The sequence below is a fragment of the Psammomys obesus genome, unplaced genomic scaffold (assembly GCF_907164565.1).
Source record: "Psammomys obesus unplaced genomic scaffold, mPsaObe1.curated_primary_1811, whole genome shotgun sequence".
NCBI lineage: Eukaryota > Metazoa > Chordata > Mammalia > Rodentia > Muridae > Psammomys > Psammomys obesus.
In genome coordinates, this window is record NW_026594377.1 from 2,835,099 (window position 1) to 2,858,369 (window position 23,271).

At 38.9% G+C, this 23,271-nt stretch overlaps 1 protein-coding gene across 2 annotated transcripts in view; it reads left to right on the forward strand.

Moving 5' to 3' along the window:
• The window catches only part of Psd3 (pleckstrin and Sec7 domain containing 3), a 460,032-nt gene that overhangs the window by 185,030 nt on the left and 251,731 nt on the right, over positions 1–23,271 (forward strand). Inside the window, exon 1 of one of the 2 annotated variants that reach the window (XM_055618706.1) lies at positions 6,378–6,440. The exons of the other annotated variant lie outside the window; for it this stretch is intronic. The gene's annotated coding sequence lies outside the window, so the exon portion shown is untranslated. Of the gene's footprint in view, positions 1–6,377; positions 6,441–23,271 lie in introns of those variants that run through there. 2 annotated transcript variants of the gene reach the window in all.

Below are 23,271 nucleotides of genomic sequence, written 5' to 3' on the forward strand. Positions count from 1 at the left end.
TCTATCTATCTATCTATCTATCTATCTATCTATCTATCTATCTATCTATCATCTGTCTATATGTCTATCTTATCTCCCTCTCTCCTTCCCTTTTTCTTCCCGCTCCCCTTCTTCCTCTCTCTTGGAGCATCTTCTTCCTCTCCCTTGGCTCTGGTATTTGTACCCTCTCAGAGTCCTCAGGATTAAACTAACTGTAGCAGGTCTCTGAGTCTCAGGAGGCTGTTAGTAGCTGTGGATAATCTAAAAGTAGCCCCATAACTCACACTTAGGAGTCAAACAAAACAAAAACCTATTAACGTAACGTAATATAACATAACCAAATCTTCTACTACATCTGTGCATCTGGTTTTTCTTTCTTCCTTGGATGCATTTCTCATATCTTGTGGCCTGTTCCTTCAGTCTTATTTTTCAAAAAAAGTGATGCTGTTTGAGAATCACTGATAGGTAATTTTAGATTTTGTTTTACTGGTGTAGCAGTACAGTAAGTATCTTAATGTGATTTTTATATATTATATTTATGATGATTATCTTGACTTAATTTTTCTGCATTTGGTGTGTGAGTGTGTGTGTTTGAGTGCTTTATCTCACATGTTGAGATCAGAAGGCAACCAACAGGAGTCACATTCTCTCTTTCTACTGTATGGTTCCTAGGAATCAAACTTAGGTCTCAGCTTGATGGGAAGCCCCTTCACTTCTGAACTGTATTGCCTGTCTTGATTTCCTTGAAATGCTTGTAAGTGTTGTTGCTGGTTCTTAGGGTAACATTTTTAAGTTAGAAAGCTAAAACGTTTTCATTTCTGCTCACAGTTTATGAATGCCTATATTCCTTCTTGGACTCCACCGTACATTATTTATCTATCTAATCTTTGCCAGTTTTGTAGGGGAAAAGCTGTCTGAACGTTGTAAACTCTTATTTGCCTAATGTAATTGTCATCTCCGAGGCTTACTGCCTCTGTCTGCTCACCTAGGCCTAGGCCTGGAAGCCTCTAACCTCTGTACAGTCTAATGTAGGCCTAGAATATTTTCAGCCTCTGAGACTTACTGTTGAATAAGATTATTCTTTCTAGCTATTTCTGAACTCTAGGCTGGTTCAGATCAGCTGTCTGGCTCAAACTCCTCTCCTAGTTGACTGATTAATCTGACTTCTCTCTTGGCTTCTGACTGAATTGCTCTGCTTGACCTCAAACTATCTCTATCAATCTGTTCTAATCTTCTCATTAGAGCAGCAGCCTCTGGCTCATTCTCTGGCTCTCTGTGTCCTTACTTGGATCTAGCTTGTTCTTTCTTCATCCTCTTTCTGTAAAACTCTCCACATAAAAACTGCATGTGAATCCCAGGAACCGAACTGCAGAGAATTCATCCTCATTGCCTCTAAACTCACTGACTCAACCAAACTGCTTGAACAGACTCTAATCTCTGACTAGAACTCAGAAATCTGCATGTCTTTGTCTCCTGAGCTGGGATTAAAGGTGTGTATTAAAGGTGACCTAAGTTTTTCTTTTACCTGAAACTTGGTAGAGATATGCTTGCCTCTGTCTCCTAGGATTAAAGGAGTGTCTGTGTTCCAGATGGATCACATAGATCTGGAAGATCTTTGGATGTTATCTCTTACCGGAACAGTCCTATTCTGAATTTAAAATTCCTCTGCAGAGTGCTTTACTTGCATTTCTTTGATACTGCTGAGTTTTCTACATGTTTAATTCCTATCTGTTTAACTTTTTTAATTACTTGTGTACATTTGTTTAGGTAAAGGCTCTAGTTGCAGTGGGCTGAAAATGTACTTGTAGTAGTTTTATTGTTTGAATATTATGGGTACCAGGCTTATGTCCTTGGATAGATTGAGAAAGACAGTCAAGCCTCTTCCCAGACATAATTGGAAGGTATGAGGTGCTGTTTCTGCTTTGCTTTGCTTACTGGATTTCTCTTTTTTTCTCACAACATCTTTGCTTCCTTGTGACTTCATTCTACCTGGCATTGGTATACCTTCCCACTTAGCTCTGTTCTACTTCACATGGTTTGTTATTATAGATACTGTCATTTTCTAAGTGCCATGGTTATTGGTGTCCCCAATGTGTAGGGGTAAGAACGGTCTACTTGATTGCTTTTAACAGGGATTGGCTTCTCTTCTGGATAGCTCAAATCAGGATGGGGACCTGAGGCTAAAGCACCTTTGTAAGGCAGGACACAGAGATTAGAATATGAAGGACATTTACAGTGGGCTTATACATTTGCTTACTATTTTTGTATATGAAAGTTGTCTTGTTGTATGGGCTTTTCTCCAGTTACCATTTTAGTTTTTCTTGATGGTATTGCTTGTACAATTAATTCTATATTTCTGTGAGTATAAAGGTCAGAAACATCTCTGTGAGCAAATTAAACATTCAGTTGTATTTTTTGTTTGTTTGTTTGTTTGTTTTGCCTTATTGAGATAGGGTTTCCCTGTGTAGTCTTGGCTGTCACTCTCTTTGTAAATCAGGCTGGCCTCAAAAATCACAGTGATCTGCCTGCCTCTGCCTCCTGAGTGCTGGGCTTACAGGTTTGAGCCACAGTGCCCAGCATATTTCCTTTTATTCCTTTATGCTTATCTTGTTTTAAAACATTGTTATTTGCTTGTTTGTTTTGTTTTGTGTGTATCTGTGTGTACATATCTGTGTATATCTGTGAGCACATGTGCTATAGCACACATGTTATGATGGTCAAAGGATACCTTAGGGACATTATTTCTGCATGTGGGTACCAGCGATAAAACTCAAGTTCTCAGGCTTGCTGGCAAACACCTTCTGAGCCATCTTGCTAGCCCTTTTGGTTTATTTCTTATATACCCTTTGAATTATATTACATTTTAGAGAGCCGTAGGGAAGAATCGAACATTTATTCTAGGAGCATACTGTTTGCATTAGTTAGGGCTCTTCAAAGCAATATCAGTCAATAATATAAATAAGCTCCTCTCCACTTCCCTTCCTTTCTTCCCTCTCCCCTCCCTATATGTGTGTGTGTAAGCACGAATGTATGTGTGTGTGTGTGTGTGTGTGTGTGTGTGTGTGATTTCACAGGGTGATTTGTTAGACTAACATACATTAAAGGCTGGATAGACAATAAACAAACAAACAAACAAACATAAAAAGGCAATTGGGGACTGAGGAGCCAGGGAATCCCCTAGATTAAGAAGCTGTAGGCTTCAAAATGAGAGACCAGGGATGCAAACCCAGGTTGATGCTGAAGGCAATAAACAAACAAACAAACAAACAAACAAACATAAAAAGGCAATTGGAGACTGAGGAGCCAGGGAATCCCCTAGATTAAGAAGCTGGAGGCTTCAAAATGAGAGACCAGGGATGCAAACCCAGGTCAATGCTGAAGGCTGGAAAGCCCCTGGAGAGCTGCTGGTGAGAAACAACATTCAACATTGGGAGAATCTAAGGTCTAATTTCTACAAGCGACAACAGTAGCAGTGAGAATAAGCAAAAGCAAAAACCCACATCCTCTTGTCGGAGAGTCAAGTATGCTTGTGGGAGCCACGCCTGCCTCTTCCTTCCATCTGAGTCCCAGTCTGAAACATTGTGCTGCGTGTGTTCAGGGAAAGCTTCTCTCACTTCCAGTCTGCTCTGGAAACAACCCAGGACATGGAGAAGTGGGCTTCACCAATTTTCTAGGCATCTTTCAACTGACTCAAGATGGCAGCCAAAATAAACCTCCACAGTGTTTGTTTATATATTTGTACCTCGTTTTTCTGAGCAAAATTGTGTAGCTTTTAAAAAAATTTTTGTTTATAATTAGTTTTCTAATTAGCGCTTCTTAGTTTCTTAAAGCTCTTTCTAATTTTCATTGTACAACTGACTATTGTATTAGTTTTCATATTAAAAAATGTTTTATGTTTTTGTTATTAGTTCTTTGAAATTTTCATATAGTGCTTTTTAAAATTAGCTTTTTTTTTTGAGAAGTTTATAAAGCTTTAAAAAAAAATTGTCCTTTGAGAGTATCACAGGACCTGTTTTGTCGATATTCACTATACTTCTCAGCTCTTCCCAAGTTCATCCTGCTTCTCTATCTACCCAGCTTTCTAACTTTTTTTTTTTTTTTTTACTTTTTTAAATCCTTCAATAACAATTTGTGCTGCCAAAATATTTTGGGGTGTGTGGGTTTCTATTAGAGAGTGGTTGAGTTACCAGATGCTACCCTCTTATAGAAAACCATCTCTCTCTCTCCTAGCAGCTAATGGTTGCTGATAGCTCCATGGCTTGGGGTGGGATTGTGTCCCAGCTGGGTTTTGGTCTGGCTTGGGCTTGTACAAGTTTTGCACATGCCGTCATAACCACTGTCCGTTCATATGCACAGTTCTCGTGCTGCGCACTTGCTGGGAGCTCCCATGACCTCAGTATCTTCCACTCTTTCTGCCCCATCTTTGGCAGTGATCCCTCTCCTGGGATGGACATGTGAACAGTTAGAGCATCTACAAATATTTATCATTTTTGTTCTCTGTTTTTTTTATTATTATTATTATAGTAAGTCTTTAGAATGAGAAAAATTATTTTGTGGCATGTGGCCCATGTATTATGCTGGTGTGTTTTGTTGGTATAATTATTATGACTGGCTGAGCACAGTGCTGTGATAGTGGGTGAAGAAAATATAGGCACATTTTAAGTTTGGAGACCCCTCTAACCCAAGCGATCTGCTTGCACCCTGCACTTGTTAGTTACTCTTTTTCTGGTCAAAGTATCATTCCTAAAATGTTCCTGCTGTTCTTCCCCTATAGCTCTTACAGCATGTTACATGCTTTTTTTTTTTTTTTTTTTTTTCCTGATAACTAATACTGGCTTATTAATGTAAACTGAAAAATAAAATAGCAAGTATTTTTAGCTTAATGGTAATTTGATTGGTTTTTTTTTTTAATTCAAGAATTTCATTTATTATCTATCTGTATTGGCAGGTTTTGTGTCAACTTGACACAAGCTAGAGTCATTCAGGAGAAAGGAGCTTCATTTGAGGAAATGCCTCTATGAGATCTAGCTGTAAGGCATTTTCTCAATAAGTGATCAATGTTGGGGGATACCATCCTGGGCTGGTGGTCCTGGGTCCTATAAGAAAGCAGGCTGGGCTAGAGACATTAAAGGCTAGGCTCACAACCAAAATTATAAGAAAGTAGAATAAGCATGTCATGTGAAACAAGCCAGTAAGCAGCACCCCTCCATGTGTTCTGCATCAGCTCCAGCTTCCATATCCTGCCCTGTTTAAATTTCTGCCCTGATTTTCTTCAGTGATGAAAAGCAATGTAAGCTAAATAAATCTTTTTCTCCCCAACGTGCTTTTATGGTCATAGTGTTTCATTGCAACAAAAGAAACCCTATGACTGTATGTATGTATGTATCATCTTATTTGTCTGTCTGTCTGTCTATCTATCTTTTATATGTTGTGTGTGTGTGTGTATGTTTGTTTTGGTCAGCCTCTACCTCACCATACACATATCACTTTCCTCTCCCAACTTCATGTTCTCTTTTTTTTGGACCATAGGGACTTTACTCAATGCTGCCAGTTTATGCATGGGTGTAGGTTTCCAGAGATACTTTTTCATCTATGCTCATTGCTACAGTATTCACAATAGCCAAGAGATAGAAGCAGTCTAGTGGATAGAGAAGAATTATTGTGATGGTGACCTCAGCAGTTGCCTTTGTAATGCTGCAGCTGTTTGCCTCTTTTGTCAGGGTTTTTCACAACCCCCAGCCAGAACACTGTCACCCCCATTCCATAATCTTTAGCTATAGTGAATTTTTGCTTTTCCAAATGCAACTTGTTCTTTTGCCTGTAATTTCCTAGTTATCCGCTACTTTTAGCATCTTGGTTTTCAATGTGAACTTTAGGGGCACTTTCTTCCGGAAAGCCAGTTTGCGTACAGCAATTTATATGTCTTACTCCATGGTTCCAATGTGTCCTTTTCTTCAGACGAATGCTCTTACAATTTCTTGTTAAATTGGCTCATGCCTATAATCCCAGCACCTGGGAAGTTGAAGGAAGAGGACTGTTTGAGGCCATAGGAGCAAAGCAAAACTGGCATACATACTGAGTTCCAGGGTGACTGTGTCTAAAGAAAAGAAAAGAAAAGGAAAAAAGAAAAGAGAAGCTCTTTAGAATCTTCCTTGGGACTGTAGAAATACCTCAGGTGTGAAAGCTCTTGTGATTCAAATCTCAGAACTATGTTCTATTTGTTTGTTTAGTTATTCTGCTTGTTTTTAGAGCAGAGCATGGTGTTAAGAACTTGTAATCCCAGAACTGGGGAGTCAGAAGACAAATGAATCTTTGACCAGCCAACCTACCGTACGTGTTGAGTTCCAGGCTAAAAGAAAGAAGGCTAACCCCCTGAGGAAGAACACTTGGGGCTAACGTCTTACATGTACATGCACAAGGACACAGACGACACAGTCACTCATTTGCATCTGCAAAACTCTGTAAGTACACACGTAGATACACACAGTGATCTATTTGGTCTACTGAAGAGCTACATAACCTCAAACTGTACTTGCAGAGGGTGTGTCTGCCTTGACTATTACATCTGATAGATAAGTAGACACTCACCATATATTTTTTTAATATTAATGCTTAAGAAAAGAATGGAAAATAGTGCCTAACATGTTACAGTCTTTAGTGACTGCAGAGAGCCACTTGTTTATCAGATGCAGCAAGGGAAGCTGAGGGAGTTGGGAGGAGCAATTTATCTGCCAATGTCTAAAGCCTTCCAGTCTTTCCTTGATCTGAACCAATATAGACCTGGAGGGATAGCTAGCCGACTGTTTTCTGTCTTCTGTGTGCTGCAGTTGAGTATAATTTTGAGGATTTTGAAATGCAGTTTTATATGTAGATGAACCCTGTAACCTTGGGCATGAAGAAAATATAACCCTATAGGTTATGTCTTTATCCTTTAGTTTCCTTGCTCCTCAGGATTGCAGTAATGGATCCACTGAGCTTTCACAGTTTCTAAAGTGGCAGGGAGGCTTGTAAAGTTCAAGAACTCCACCTATAATAAAGATAATATTGAAAAAGCTTGTGGGAGGAAAGGCAGCCAGAAAAAACAACTCAGAAGTGTGTAAGCGTGTACTACAAATGTTTGTTATTACTCTGTTGGCACAAGGTAGAAAAGTTTACTCTTGTGAGCCAGAAAAGTCATAGATTTTTAATATCTTTGCAGATATGAAATAAAACTATAAAGTTTCAAAAGTCTCAGTGAATTTACCTTTATATATTCCTATTATTTATGTTGTATATTTGTTGTTTTATGAACTATGAACTCAGGGATACATATGAATAGGAATACTAAATCAATTTTTTGGTTATTTTCTGTATATCATTCATTTGTTCTATGTCTTGAGGAAACCTGATATTTTCCATATTATTATATTTAGCTTGGATAATTAAAAGCAAATTGATGGTGATTGGGCCAACTTCTTGTTGCATTTAGTTGAGGAGAGTTCTACATTTTTGCCAGGAGTCATGAGGATGTTGAGATGTTGTTGTCAAAGTGATTATTCAGCCTTTTTAGCTTTAGAGCCAAACAGCTGCCCTGCTGTGTGCACCGGAGTTTAGTACTGCGCTTACCCAGTTACAGGTGAACACAGTGAGGCATTGATCTGCTAAGCAGTTTCTCTTAGGCCTTTTTCCTTTTGCTTTTTTTTTAAAGTTGACCTGAAAGTCAACAGATGAAACAGATTGATAATGTAATGCCAAGACATATCGTGATACTCAGCAAACATTTACTTCTCTGCTTTATAGACGATCATTCCTTCTGCTACCCCTTTAAACTACTTCCATTGTAGTTCTGTTCTTTGTTGTCCTGGGGAATATCGGGAGCTTTAATGTACATGTTGCAAGGCATGATTGATTTGTCCACAGTGGATCTGTTTTAAACGTGGACCACTAAGAGTTTGTAATAGGAATACCAACAAAAACCTAAACAATAGCGCTTAACAATCCAAAACAGCAAGGTTCACAGAGCCTGAAAAGCCCATGGGATGTAGAAGTGTATGTGCTCAATAGGTTTGGTATTTTCAGAGCTCTCTCAGGAGGGAAGAAATAGTTGCAATTTTTTTTCTCATTGGGCTTTGCAACAATGTAGTCTAAAATTTTTGTTCATTTGAAGCATCTTTTAATCCATATCACATTTATAATTGATATTTCAGAGCATAATAAAGAGGTACCCTATTAGAAGTATAACAAGCGCTTATGGAGGGTGATATGTCAAGCCACACCAGCAGAGCTTTGAGCACACTTCATACTGGCATTTGATTGGAACATTGAAGAATAGATTTCTGTGTGGTAGAAGGAGAGAAGAGGACTCTGGAAGCCAAAAAAACCACAGCATGAGCTAAGAGACTACATAGCAACAGGAAAACTGGAATGGCTTAAAGGTCAGGATTGAACCAGCCAAGGGCACCAAGGTCAGAGCAGTATGATAAAAATCGTAGCATTGGGAAGTTTGTATTTTTGAAGAACAGGACCGTTATCCAATCTACTTACAGAGCTCAGGAAGGACAGTGTTTGAATAGAAAAGAAGAATAAAACATTGTTGGTTTAGTATGTGAAGATTCCTTTGGGACATTTCAACATTGAATCTTAATTGTTCCTGTATTTTGAATGAATTTTTAGTTCTCTGTAGTGTAAGAGATCTTTTAGTTATTTTATTAATCCTTAGGTGCTTTGCCTTTTATAGTAAAAAAAAAAAGCTTTCTCAAGATAACTATTTGTAAATCATGAATACAAAATAGCATTTGCTATCAAAGCTTGAATATAGCTACTTCATTATTGCTTCAACTTATAAATGGACTACACTTGTAAGATTGAGTATTTGGGGGAATTTCTTGTTACTCATAAAGAGATACCCCAAAGCCTTCAGTAGAGAAAAAAAACCTAGCAACTGTATGTCTAGGGATTAGCTTTATAGATTTGAAGCTATTTTCTGCATAAGAACTGGAAAAGCAGGAGGCTTGGTGAGGATATGTGCCCATTGGCACGTCTGCTGAGAGGAAATGAGACCTTGAGCCTAGGAGGCAGAGGACTTGACCTGCCATTTTATTGCCCACAACTTTTAATTATGCAATCCAGGGAATATCTCATTAGCTACTCTGAGTCTGTTTTTGTAAAATAAATACAACCTTTACAAGGAGTTTAGGAGAACCAAGTGATTTAAGCCTGTGGAACACCAGATTTTCCTATCATAGGCTCAAACACGTTGTCTACTTCCTTCCCAAAGAGTCCGGCTCATGTTTACCTTGGTTCAGTGCCATGTAAGAGCCCTGCTTGAGTCACTCAGTTTTGCAGGTCAGAAGCCTTGAACTCTAACTCAGTTTCTCCCTTTTTTCTTCTGTCTTTCACATATAGCTGGCCATGAAATTCTACCAGTTACTTGTTTCTCTTAGTTATGCACTCATTGCCTTGTACGGAGCCTGTCTGCCTGCCTGCCACCTATCACCTGGGCAGTGGCAGCAGCCTGCTCAAGAGTGGATCCCCAGCTTCCGTCTCCCTGCTGAACAGACTTTTCATGGTGCTTCACTGCTAGATACTGCTGAACACACTTCATCAATTATTACAATTCATTTAATCCTAGCATTTTCTATGATCCACCTAGTTCTCCCTTAGATCTGATCATTTTCATGGATCCCTCTTTCTAAACATTTAACACCTATGACCCTTCTCATGTGCTCAGTAATCAAGTGACGCTGGTGTCATGAACAAGCCATGTGGCTTGTGCTAGTCTCAGTGCTAAGAGTCTCTTATTTCTGCCTGTCTGGTAAGCACCATCTTCAGGTTCAGTACTGTGCAGAACACAAGCTCTTCAGCTGAAACACTGGTTTCTCTACTGTTTTAGTGTTTCTTCGAGCTTTAGAACATGAAACTCTTGATGCTAGCGGCTATATTTTGTTCTCCATTCACATCATGTCTAGTGTGAGATGTGAATGATCAGCAAATGATGTCAGAGGGGACCTTTGTGGATTATTAGGCAGCTGGATCTTCCAGTTAAGCCTCTTGCCTTAACTATGACTTTAAAATTCTACAACACAAAGCTGAAACCATCACTGATATGAACTGGTAATAATTATATTACAACACCTAAACCCAAGAACGTAGAGTACAGTTGCAAGAAAGTACACTGCCTCTGGCTGTAGATTTGTTCCAGTGTTTTATGTACAAAATGGAAGTTTATCATGAGTGTGCATGACCATAATTAGGTTTCTAAACATCAAAAGCAAACCCTCAAACCTTTCCAGATGGCCTTTGCTAAAAATGCATCCATGTTGCGTTAAGCAATAGACAGAGACTTCCCATGGATTAGTCTGACAAAAAGCATGCCTAAGTCTGAATTCTCCACTTCTGTCCCTGTGCCTCTGTCTGCAGTTTGTGGTTACTGGCCTATCTGTACACTCCGTCCCTGCCTCTGTCTCTCTTTCTGTGTGTGTATACAAAAGCCTAACCTGTGCCTGCTGCTTCTCTGTGCCTGTGCCTAATGAAGGACTTTGTTTTATATGTATCAAACAGCAAAGACAAAATTGTGCGAGAAAGGAACAAGGAATTTTTTAATAGAAATCGTTAAAAACTTATAAGAAAGAAGTTACTTTCCTAAGCCTACCCGACTCAGAATAGCACTCAGAGTCTCCTGCAGATCTCACCAGCTTACCTACACACATTTCTTCCAGCATGTATGACGTGTTTATTTTGTTTGTTGCTTTCCGAATGCTTTCAGGAAGTGGTTACCCACAGCACATACACGTACACAGATAATATTCTGCAGCAGAGGCAAGGAAGAGTATATAACTTAAGATGAAAGCTATGCATTTAGCTTATGTTGTAAAGCTGGTTGCATGAGAAATCCAAGGCATAGAATGTTTGATTCCATTGTTCTGTTAAAGACAGGTTAAACTTAAACAGGCGGAGTACACAGTAGGATAGCAGGTTAAATACAGTCTTCAGTGACTTCCAGACATATTATTAACTTGGCTGAAAGGTCTGGATGAAGTTCAGACTGTAGAGTCAAGAGATTTTCAGAAAAACATCACTATAGTTATGAAGGTTGGCATGTATTCTTCAGCCCTTAGAAATAGCATGGTATATGTTACTGAAATCATATATGATATGACATATTCTCTCATTATTGGTGACATTTTTATTTATTCTTCCAAGAGAACAGTTCCAAAGATATTTAGGATGGGTACCTTTATATTTTAGAGAGTATAAGATAACACCAGATTCTGGCATGCAAAGAACAGTTTAACAAATTGGACTTTGGAAGGTAGAAGTCAGAAATTCCTGATATAATTTTATTAGGACCTAAGAATTACCACAATTCATTTGAAGTGAATAGTATATGTGACCTGGAGTGTGTGACTCTACTATTTACAGATGATGCCCATAATATGCATTTTCTTGGCCCTTGTCCCAGGGGACTTTCACATACAATGACGTTCAGAGCAATGTAGGCCTCTATGCTGAGTACAGCTGGTGATTCCAAACCTACTGTGTGCTTTGAAATGTCAGGAACTCATTGATGAGCTTTCAGCCTTTAGGTCTGGGATGGACTGGGTAGGCTGACATAACAGTCTCCAAGGAATTATAATTCCTAAATGAGTTTGTCATCTACAACAAATGACCCTGCAGCAGCATTGCAGTAAGGAAATAGGTGAATATCTATTCATCCATATTAATTGTTATAAAGAGGATCTATAAGCCAGTGTCTGAGAGCCACTAAAGAGTTAAAAGATGTGTTTGTGTGTCTGAATACTTTAGTAGTTTTCTTGTTTGGAGGTTTGACTAGAAGTGTGACTGTGGACTTGCTTCCTGACCCACCGGACAACAGTGCTGTGTGGTGCTGAGATTGCCACCAGGGATCTAGCCTGGATTCTTTTACATCTCTGCATTGTAGTCATAGATCAGACAAGCCATCTTGGTTTCTAGAATTTTAATTGCTACTCTAAACTACATTTATTTGTAGCATTAACTGTAAAGAGAAAAATATGTGCCTTAAGGTGACAGTTTGCCTTTGATTTTACTTAGTGGAATTGTGGGAAACTTTTACCTTATCTCTAAAAATTTTTTATGTGTAAAATTAAAAATTTTGAAGAAGCAAAAGCTATTATAGAATTTTAGGAATAATAACTCTGGTGACCAAATATAATTCTTCCGTTGTCCCTTTAAGACAGATTGTATTCTGTTATTTTCATATGAGAAAACTGAGGCTAAAATTAGGCAGTAATTTCTAGATCTGTCACTCCATATTTTTTTTCTCATATCCTGGCACCTCATCTTTATTTTCATTTTATCTAAAGTCTCTGTTACCTGCTTATCGAATGTGCACAGTACCTTAGGATCTAGAGAGATTTGAGTCAGTTCCAGCTGTGCACTTGAGTAGCTTGGTGTTTGGAGAAGCACCACTTCTCTGGCCCACGTGTTTTCCTTCATGAAGTTTATAGCACTTTGGAAACACTTTCAGTAGACGTTTGTGAGTGTGGGGTGGGTGAGTGTGTGCCTTGTATGTGCTTAGTGTAATACATCTGAAACTCTGAGGTGAGCACAAAGTAGGAACCTCCCAGTCTTGGGCTGCATCTAGTTGGGGGCTGCTTCTGGAAGTATTTTGGTTGCTATGAAGTGACTCGCATGTGACAACATTGTGACAGGGTGCAGAGGCGTCACCCTTTGGGTGACTTGCAGCTGGTGACGTCACATTGCAGCCCATTATGGAATTCAGGACCTCCTGTGCCAGTCTAATTCCTAGCAGGACAGCACTTCTGACACCTTTGGGGATGACAGAGCGGAGAACTCACACCTTTGCTATTATTGCCACTTGACCTGAACTTCTTTTTTTCAGTGGACTATGGAAAAGTTCCTTTTGTAGGGCTTGTGAGACCTGATTTATATCATGTCTCAGCCCTCCTCCCTGTTATTCCAGTTTAGAATATCAAACCAAGGCAGCCTTTATGATCTGTCTATAGATGAATGACGTATTTAAAAATGAGTTTTAAGAATAGTGCAAAGTGAATGGTATCCTACGCCAGTCCAGAAGGAAGGCTTGTGTCTTCCAGGTGCAGGTCCCAGCATGGTAAGTGTCTTGCATCTTAGGTATTTTTCTGTCTGTTGACATGTTTAGCTTTTCTTCTTTTTTTTCTCCTCCCTTTATTTTCTTTTTTCTTTGTATTTATAAAATTCCTTATAATATCACCAGAGTGCTAGTTCTTATATGTTTCATGCATATAATTAAAAAACAAGTAGCTTTTCATGGATTTGAATAACTAGAGATCAGTGTCAAGGGATCAGATTTGCTGGAACAGAGTGGTAAGCAATGCCATGACCCAGGGAGGAAGGTAAAGGAAATATATGTGTGTTTACAAACTTTAAGGAATCCAAAGTTGATCATCTCATGCATTTTTTTTTTTTATTTTTGGCAAAAGGTAAAGTAAATAGGGTTAAAATGAATTGTGTGCTGAAATGTACATTTTCTGAACGTCACCAAAAGTGTGTCAGCTCTGGCTTTCTCTTTGATTTACAGCTTCTTGCAGCAGATAGGAATTTTCAAAGTGGTTTGCATCTGTACCTTGAGGCATTTAGGTCAGCAAGCAGAGATGGTAACTAGGGTATACACACACAGATTTAATATGACCCTTTAAAAATGGATAGGTAAAATTTTAATATTTAATCATCTCTAGTATATTTGTAGCACAATAAGGACAATAGCAATGCTTAAAATATCCTCTCTTCACTGTATTGGAAACTAATATTTTAAAAGGCATTGGATGATTTGAATAAACTTCTTTAACATTTTGGATGATAATGATAAACTTATACAAATCTGAAGGATTAAATACAGAAAATCAGATTACTAAAATAACATGTTTCCCCACATATAGAGAAATGACAACAAAGAACTTTGTAACCTCATTATTTGGTTATCATAACATAACAATAAATAAAAGAACAGAAAACAATTTTCTTAAAAATTAAATGCTCATTTTTAGGTCCCTGTATATTAGTGAAAACAAATAGGCAGAGCTTTTTAAAAATGAGCAATGTTTCTGCTACGGACTAGGAGATAAAACAGTACTACTAGACAGAAATATGTTACTAGCTAACAAAGGAAAAATGCTTTGTGAGATTTGAAAATTCCGTTAATAAATCTTAGCTTGATCTATTTTTACATACAAATAAAATTATTTTAATTATTTTTGATGCATTTTGCATATATGATACTTTTGTTACCAACTCATAGTGTGATCTTTTTGAAGACATTATAAATACTAGTTAAGTCAAGAAAAACCAATAGTGTTAATTTTCCTTTGACCCAGAAAATAAACATCTGTTGGTCACTTGTCTGACAGATTGTGTACTGCCTGCTGCATGAGAATCCATTCTAAAGTCAGAGATAATTGTTTGATAAGACAAATTATGTACAGGAATTGATGAATTATGTATTAACATAGTTTTGCTGAAAGCAATAATGCCTTTAGCTTAAATTCTCCAGAAGGTTGGTTGGAGGATTTTTTTTCTTTTTTCATTCAGTAGTATCTCTGGTTCTCCTGATCTCTCTCCTCCCTTTACAGGAAAATTTGAGAGCTGGTTTTGAGGAGTACATTGGGATACAAACTGTTTAGAGCTGGTTCTGAGGAGTGCATTGGGGTGCACAGTGGTTTGCATAGCCTCTAACACATCTTCTTTACTAGATTTTTGTTGTTCTTGTTGAATTTTCTCCATTCTAGCCTGACCAGATTTTTCATGTCATTTTTAACTTGCTGACGATTTTGTTGAGAATCAGTACCTCTTAGGAAGGCTCATTTTGTCATTATGTGTTGACCTCATCACTTTTGCTCTGGCTAGTTGTACAATAAAAAGTAAGGGGAATGGAGTTAGTCTTTAGTCTTGTTTCTGTATTGTTTGTTTTATGTGATGCTGTTTTTAGATGATCCATATTTAAGGTCTGCAGTTTGCTTTCTTCAAGCTGTACAACTGAAAGGTAGACAGGTCCTAATGACAACAGGATTTCCCTAGACTGACCAAGGCTTTCTAATATAAGAAGTAGGTACATGCTGTGAGTTCTGTTTGTGCAGCCCCGAGACCTGCAGGGGCCTCTTTTCTAACCCTTGTATCTAGAGGGGAGCACTATTTAACTCACATGAAGAAACTGAGCCAGGAAGTTCTGTTGTTATAAACTGACATTTAATATATATATGTATATATATACACACACAAACTTGTCTTATTTGAGAAAGCCAGAAATTGTGTTGTTCTTTCTTTGTGTCTGATTTTAAAGATTTGTTGACTCAGATTCTCTTATAACCTGGAGAGTTAAAGACAGGTAGATCCCTGGGGCTTGCTGCTCGGCCAGCCCAGTCTACATAAAGAATTCCAGGCCAGTGAGGTACCCTGTCTAAAACAAAGACAGACACTGTATAAGGAATGACATTTGAAGTTGTCCTCTGAGTTCCAAATGCATGCACATGTGCGTGTTCCTTCCCCCATGTATGTATGTACATTTATACACATAAAAATATACACGATCGGCAACTCAAGTGCAAGGTTGTCCTGATAGATGCAGCTCTTAGTTGTGTGTCAAGTAGGAAGGATTGGCATAGGTATACTGACTGTCATAGGAACACTGTTAAATAAGCAATCTATAAGGTAAAAATTGTAGCCGTTACCCATGTAAAGATTCCTTACTTTGTGAAGTATCTACTGACAATTTTGTAGCAAAATTCTTGTTTCCTCACTGGCCTATCCCATCCCTCCAAGCAGCCCCTTCTCCCTTCCCTTCTGCTGCACAGCCTCTGAGAAGAGTATACAGTCCTGACTTATTCAGCTTAGCTTAATGTGGACAGAGGAAGCTGTCCAAGGTCATCCTGTGAATCTGCTAGAATGAATCTACTCCACACAAGCTTCCTTTCTTGCTCCTGCATTTAGGATTCAGTGGTCTTAGACCTGTGCAAAGATAACTTCTGTGCAACTAATTATCATACAATGGTTTTCTACTTGATTGTAACACATACGGGAATGATTCCTTTTAAGTTATCCATTTCAAATTACCGTGGTATGCTTTTTATTAAAATAGACAATGTGACAGAAGCTGCACTATCATTTGAGAGATGGCACAAAAGAACTGCAACTTAGGAAAACAAGCCTTGCCTAGTGATATGTGCTGGTCCTCTTCAGTGCTTGGGAATACAGAGGAGGAGGATCAAATGTTCAAGGACTGTCTTAAAAAACAAACAAACAAACAAACAAACAAACAATCCCTAAAACTTCAAATGCAGAAAGGCGAAAACCTGAATCACTTGTGGTTTTTCTCATAAAAAAGCATAAATGCCTGTCATGGTGAAAATTTCAATTATTAGAAATCAAAACTTTGGAAGCAAATAATGCTCATTTGGTGGAGTCTAGAAGCCTGAGGCCCACTGTTGTACACATTGGCACCCTCTTGTGGAAATCTGAGTGTAGGGACAAAGGTGGAAAGGGTGTCCTGGAGGTGAGAGGCAGTGACTGAAATCACCAGAGTAAGGACAGACATTTTGCTTCTACGCTGCAAGTAAAAGCTGCATCTGTGTCTATCAGGACAACCTGCCAGGAGCTTCACTAAGCATGTTTTTTTTTTTTGTTTGTTTGTTTGTTTTTTTTTTTCTTTCTTTCATGTCATGAAGTCTCTTATGGAAAAATATATTCTGTATAGATGCATAAAATGTGGTCAGTTTAGGACATTTGCCTTTAAAGTCGATGGCTAATTTTTACTGAATGCCAACTGATGTTTCGGTAGTGTCCAGTGTATTTTACTGTCAGCAAAATAAACACACGGTAACCTTGATGATGAGAGTGGTAGGGGTAGGTAGTAGGGATGAAAATGGATCCAATGTTGTTAGCTGACTAGACACTGTTCTGAGGGCTTTGTGTGGATATTTTCACTTAATCATGGTTAACACCTTGTGAAGTCGGTACCGTCATTTCCATCTTATAAGGGGAGAACATTAGATAATGGACATGATTACTCAAGAACCCAGGTCGGTTGTCATTGGAGCCAGTGTTGAACTTTTGACTATGTAACTGCTCTTTGGTAGGCATTTGCTCTTCAGAAGCACCATCTGGGTTAGTAATCGTTAATTCTGGCAAACTGATCATTAAGAATTTAATTTTTTAAGTTTATGTATATAGTATTCTACACATACGTATACCTCCATACCAGAAGACAGCACCAGATCTTACTATAGATCTGGTTGTGAGCCACCATATGGTTGCTGGGAATTGAACTCAGGGCCTTTGGAAGAGCAGCCAGTGCTCTTAATCTCTGAGCCATCTCTTTAGCTAATATAGGATAAACATACTAAAATCTGTACACCCGAAGAAACTAATCAAGAAAGAGGACTCTGGCTAACATGCTCAATTCTCATTCAGAAAGGCAAAGAAGATGGACATTAGAAGAGGGAGAAAACAGGGAACAGGACAGGATCCTACCACAGAGGGCCTCTGAAAGACTCTACCCTGTAGGGTATCGAAGCAGATGGTAAGAATTAGAGCCAAACTTTGGGCAGAGTTCAGGAAATCTTATAAAAGAAGGGAGAGATAGAAATACCTGGAGGGGACAGGAGCTCCATAAGGAGAACAACAGAACCAAAAATCTGGACACGGGTGTTTTCTGAGACTGATGCTCCAACTAGTGACCATTCATGGAAATAACCTAGAACCCCTGCGCAGATGTGGTCCATGGCAATTCCGTGTCCAAGTGGGTGTCCTAGTAAGGGGAACAGGGACTGTTTCTGACATGAACTGATTGGCCTGATCACTTCCCCCTGAGGGAGGAGCAGCCTTACCAGGCCACAGAGGAAGACAATGTAGCCACTCCTGATGAGACCTGATAGACTAGGATCAAAAGGAAGGGCAGGAGGACCTCACCTATCAGGACTGGGGGAGGGCATGGAGGGAGAAGAGGGAAGGAGGGAGGGAGTGAGAGGGGAAGAGGGAGGGAGCTACAGTGGGGATACAAAGTGAATAAACTGTAATTAATAAAAATAAAAAATAAAATTAAAAAAAGAATGTTCTTAAGAGGTGGAGAGGGTATGGGAGGCTGCCTGCTGTAATAGACCTTTGCTCAAGTGGCAACGCTGTTAGACATTGGCACATTTCAGGCATCCTTAGTCATGTTGAGGCCTACAGCTTTCTTCACAAGATTGTGTTCCCCAATGTTGGGCAGCTTCTGGGATACTACTGCATTTCCACAGATGCGGGAGGTTATCTGAGTCTTTCCTCTTCCTGTCTCATTTCTTTGTAGGCATGGACTTCACATGTGCCCTATTATTTATTTATTTATTTATATATTTATTTATGGAACTCATAGTTTTCATTGATGGCATCACATTTCCATGAGCTTCTAAGTAAGAACTGGGCTGTTTTCTTTTCTGAGCATAGCTCCATACATCTCACTACTCAGTGTGTACTTCATTTTACCTTCTTAACATTTCAGAGCAGACTTTTTCTTTATTTTTGTGCAAACTTCCAGTTCAGGTTTTTATCTGTTGACTTCCTATCTGGTTTCTCTGCCTTCAGTTTTTTCTTCATTTTACAAGCCAAAGGGGTCCTGACCAAAACTCCAAACAAATAAACTATATATGCTTGAATGCAATTTTAAAAATATTCATTCATTTAATGTATGTGTGCTTCAATGTATGTATGTGCACTATATTTGTGTAGGAGCACAGAAGTCAGAAGAGGGCATCAGATCCCCTTGAGCTGGAATTGTGGACAGTGTGATCTAGGAATCAAACCCAGGTCCTCTGTAAGAGCAACAAGTACTCTTGACTTTGACATTTCTCCAGCTCCTTGAAGGTAGTGTTTGCTATATAATCAAAGAACCAAGAAGGATCAGGAATCCCATTTCAGGGTTATAGGTAGCTGACATATATAAAAGTGGACAAAGGAAGCCTCAATTAAAGGGTAGCTTTTGAGCAAAACTTGAAGTCAGCCATGCTTTTTCAAGCCATGAAAATAATTGTAGGTAGAGAATAACCAGTGAAAAGGCCCAGAGCCTGGAGGACACGGATAGGTGAGAACAAGCTACATCAGCATGGCTTCATAGGGGTCTAAGTGGAGACCTAGGATCCTGACATCATCTCAGAATCATTTCGAGTTTGCAAAGGGAAATGCAGGACCTTGCTTAAGGTCGGTAGACTGAGAACTCCCTGGTCCCTTATCTTTCCTGAAAGCTTCACATATCCACATGCTTCTCTGGATATCTCAAGGCTAATTCACTTAAGATAGAACACCTTTTCTCTGTCAGAACATCTTTTCTCCCTCATCTTTGGTCTTGGCTACTGACAGATCTGCCTTTCAGGTTGTGCTGATCTGATAGTTTAACTTTTCTACACTTACTCCTCAAACAGGACGTGGAACTATGGCCACTGCAGCGATGTCTTCCCTGGAATATTGATGGTATCCCTCTCGCTCCCTTACACTTTATTGCTTCAAAAACAAGGCTCACCCTTTTGAAATAAAAATGGAAACTTAATTTTTTGCTGCCTTTTCCATGTTCACGCATGTGTGCACTGGTGTGCATGCACACATGTGCATATGTATGGATTGAGAGACAGAACTCCCTTGGCCTGGAGGGCATTTAGTAGGCTAAGATGGCTGGCCAGCGAGTCCCAGGGCTCTACTGTATCCGCTTTTTCTGCACTGACCCATCCTTGGTAGCTCATAATAACTTTAACCATGAAGTGATCCCTGAAGATAAGGTGGGACTTTTCTTCGAATGCAGAAAGGTTTTGCAGATTATCAGTGCTGAATGGGAAACAGTCATTAATATAGACTTTATAATGATCTCTCCCAAACCCTATGTTAATTGTTAGTTGCGAGCGTAGCCGTGTATTGCTTAAAGGAATACATTCTAAGAATGTATAGCAGGAGATTACATTGTATGTACACCGTTTCATGTCCTTAGTGTAAGCAAGGTGTTTCAGCTCCACACACCAGCCATTCTCAGGTATTTCTCAAATGCCATGTGTCAGTTAGTGTCATGGAATGGCAACAATTGCAGTTTCTACAGTAGATTGTGCTGTGTTTCTTTTGATGGCATCACTTTATGAAGCTGTATTTTCTCCAGCTGCTGTAATAAAACCTCAGTGTGAGAAAATGAGTAAAAGATTCTCTTTGACCCAAGTTTTTAGACATCTGTAGTTGTCAGGTATACAAAATTAATCAGTGGGTAATTGTTTTTTTTAAATTATTAACATTAAATATATTTCAATCTAAATGTACTTTTCGTCTTTTATTTTTTAGTAGAGACAGGGTTTCTCTGTATAGACCTTGCTGTCCTGAACTTGCTTTATAGACTGGCCTTGAACTTAGAGCGAGCCACCTGCCTCTCTGCCACCTGAGTGCTGGGAGTGCAGGCATGTGCTACCATGCTTGGCTTTAAATGTCCTTTTCAAATAGCTATAAATTAAGTTCACTTTATGTTAGTACATTATATTTCTGAAATTAAACAGAACTGCTATTTTTTTTTGTTTTGTTTTGGCATAGAGTATAACAAAAAATGTATGCATTAAGGTTCTGTTAACTGAGAAAAGTTTGAGAAGTTTGACTGTGTGGAGTACTTCCTCAAGCCTCATTGGTTTCTGAACCTTCCCCTTCATTCATTTGAATGCAGCTACACTGGTCTAGCTTATTCTCACACATACTCCAGCATTCAGGCTTTCATTTGGTTGTTTTTTCTGCTGAGAATGCTCTTTAATTCTGGCACTGGTTTGGCTGACTTCCTTCAGGTCTTGCTCATATGTTGCCCTTTCAAATAGGCTCCCTATGACTACTTTCAGTATGACTGTATCTACTTATGACACAAATTGGGGTTCCTGTTCTCTTTTCAGCTCTCCTATTACTATAGCAAATATTGCCTTCAAGTATATATGATTTATTTTTGTGTGTTTAATTTTTAGTTGTTTTATGTTTACAAAACTATCTCCGATACCAAACATACAACTCATTTCTACACATTGTTCCCTTTGCCCTCTCTTCATGCCCATAGCTCCCGTGCCAAGCTCTGTAAACTCCCTGAACCCGCAGAGCCCTGGAGAAGTAAGAGCTTCCTAAGAAACAAGCATTCCACTTGCTGCATCTTTAGGATACTTGGGATATTTCTTTTTGGTAGCCTTCTATTACTCCTGATTCTCTCACTGGCTACTGCTGTCAATTCCCTTTCATATTCGCATCACATGGCCAGGTTGAAACGACTCGATATAAGGATGTAATATCTGTAGCAATCCACCTCATTAATTTCCTCCATTATCTTCTAAAGTTTTTTTTTTATACCAACAGTGACATGTGACTTATACTTTCTAATTCATTATGACTAACTGAAAGAAATGACATCAATAGGAGGTGACATATATTGTCCAGCAAGGCCAAGTGAGACAAACTATAAAACAGTAGCTTGCAGTGACTTCAGCTGTGCTAGGACCCCTTTGACAGTGTCAAGTCCACAGAATAGACAGACAGACAGAACCCTGAAACCAACAGGCTCAAAAGCAGTTTTCTTAGTAGGAAGGAAAGTCAGCCAACATGAGTTTTAAGAGCATTGTGAAGCACATGTGAAATCATGAACCACAAACTCCTCTGAGAAGGAAAATGATACTGGCCATGGCTGTTTATGGCATTTGTTTCCCAGACATGCTGAGGCAGTATAGAATACAGTTGTCGGAAATATAAACAACAAATCACTCAGAATTGTCATGCACCTCCAACATTAGCTATCTCATAATACTATTCACCTGATGTCATCTAACACTGTTTCAGTATTCACTGTGGGCCAGGCCCTCAGCTAAGTGCTGCCCACAGGCTGCTCATCCAAGAGAAGAGGCTGAAGGGAACCTCTTTTACATACAGGGAAGCTTGTGGAGGGGGTGGACATGGACAGGGGGATTCGAGGACCCAGTTCTTTATACTACATGCTAATCAGTTACTCGGCTAGTCATCCTCCGGCACACATGTCTGCACATGTCCTTACCGATATAGCAAGTGTAAGTTCCAAATGTAAGTTCCTGTTAATGTACAGGCGATGAATGATTTGGTTACTTGGAATATTTTGCAAAAAAAAAAAACCCCAAAAAACAAAAAACAAAACACCACACAATTAAAGAGTAAACATGAGTCTTGAGAGGAGTTCTTCGTAGATTCAGAGTTACCAGAAAAGGCAAAAGCTGACTTTGAAAGAGAACATGTGTTGCCTGCTTGTGTTGGGCTTTTTATGTTTGTTTGTTTTAAAATTTTTATTTATTTATGTCAGCGTTCTGTGTGCATATATGATACATTGCCAGAAAAGGGCATTATATCCCATTACAGATGGCTGTGAGCCACCATATGGTTGCTGGAATTGAGCTCAGGACCTCTGAAAGAGCAGCCAGTGCTCTTAACCTCTGAGCCATCTCTCCAGCCCCAGGCCTTTGTTTATTATGTCTTGAGTAGGAGTTTGTAAAGTAGGCATATTATTATATTTCTAGTGGCTAGGAATGAACATGAACATGCATGAAAAATGAATATGCATGGGAAAAGTTTTCTATTTGTACCTAGGGTATTAGAGAAGGCTCAGTTCACTGTAGACAATTAAAAATTGTGATCATGCAGAAAAATAGCGGAAATACAAAGTAAGTCACAGAAGTAAGTCAAAACGCACCCATAAGATATCGTGAAACCAATGGCAGGAACACCATTGTTGCAACTTTTTAAGTTTGAACAAACATTTTAGGAAATCTGGTTACCAGACAAAATATAAAATGCTCAGTTAATCTTGAGTTTCAGATAAAAATTGGTTTAAAAAAATCATTCTTGCAATATTTGTACATGAAATACCTGAAATTTAGACAACTTGGCATTTCATTGCTTTTATTTGGAGAATCTAGTAATCTGTTAAAATAAAAAGGTAGTAGCAAGGCATAGTGATCAGGCTCCATGGTCTGATCTGGATTGGTGGGAGTTGCTAGTTACTTGCCTGTGGGAAATAAAGGCTCCTTTGAGGCATTTCCTAGAATACAACGGAGGAGATACTTACATAATTGGTAGAGATCTTACTTTTATGAGATTGCAAAGACAAACAGGGAAATAAAGCTGAAATATTGAAAAGGGAGATCTCAAACTGCTGAAAATACCTAATACCCAACAGACTAGAGGGACACTGTTCCGTGCAGTTAGGAATAAAGAATGGGGTGTTATCTCCCTTGAGGGCTCGTGCAGTATGCTTTATCAAGTATGAACAAGGCAAAGCTGCTTTGTTTTTATTCC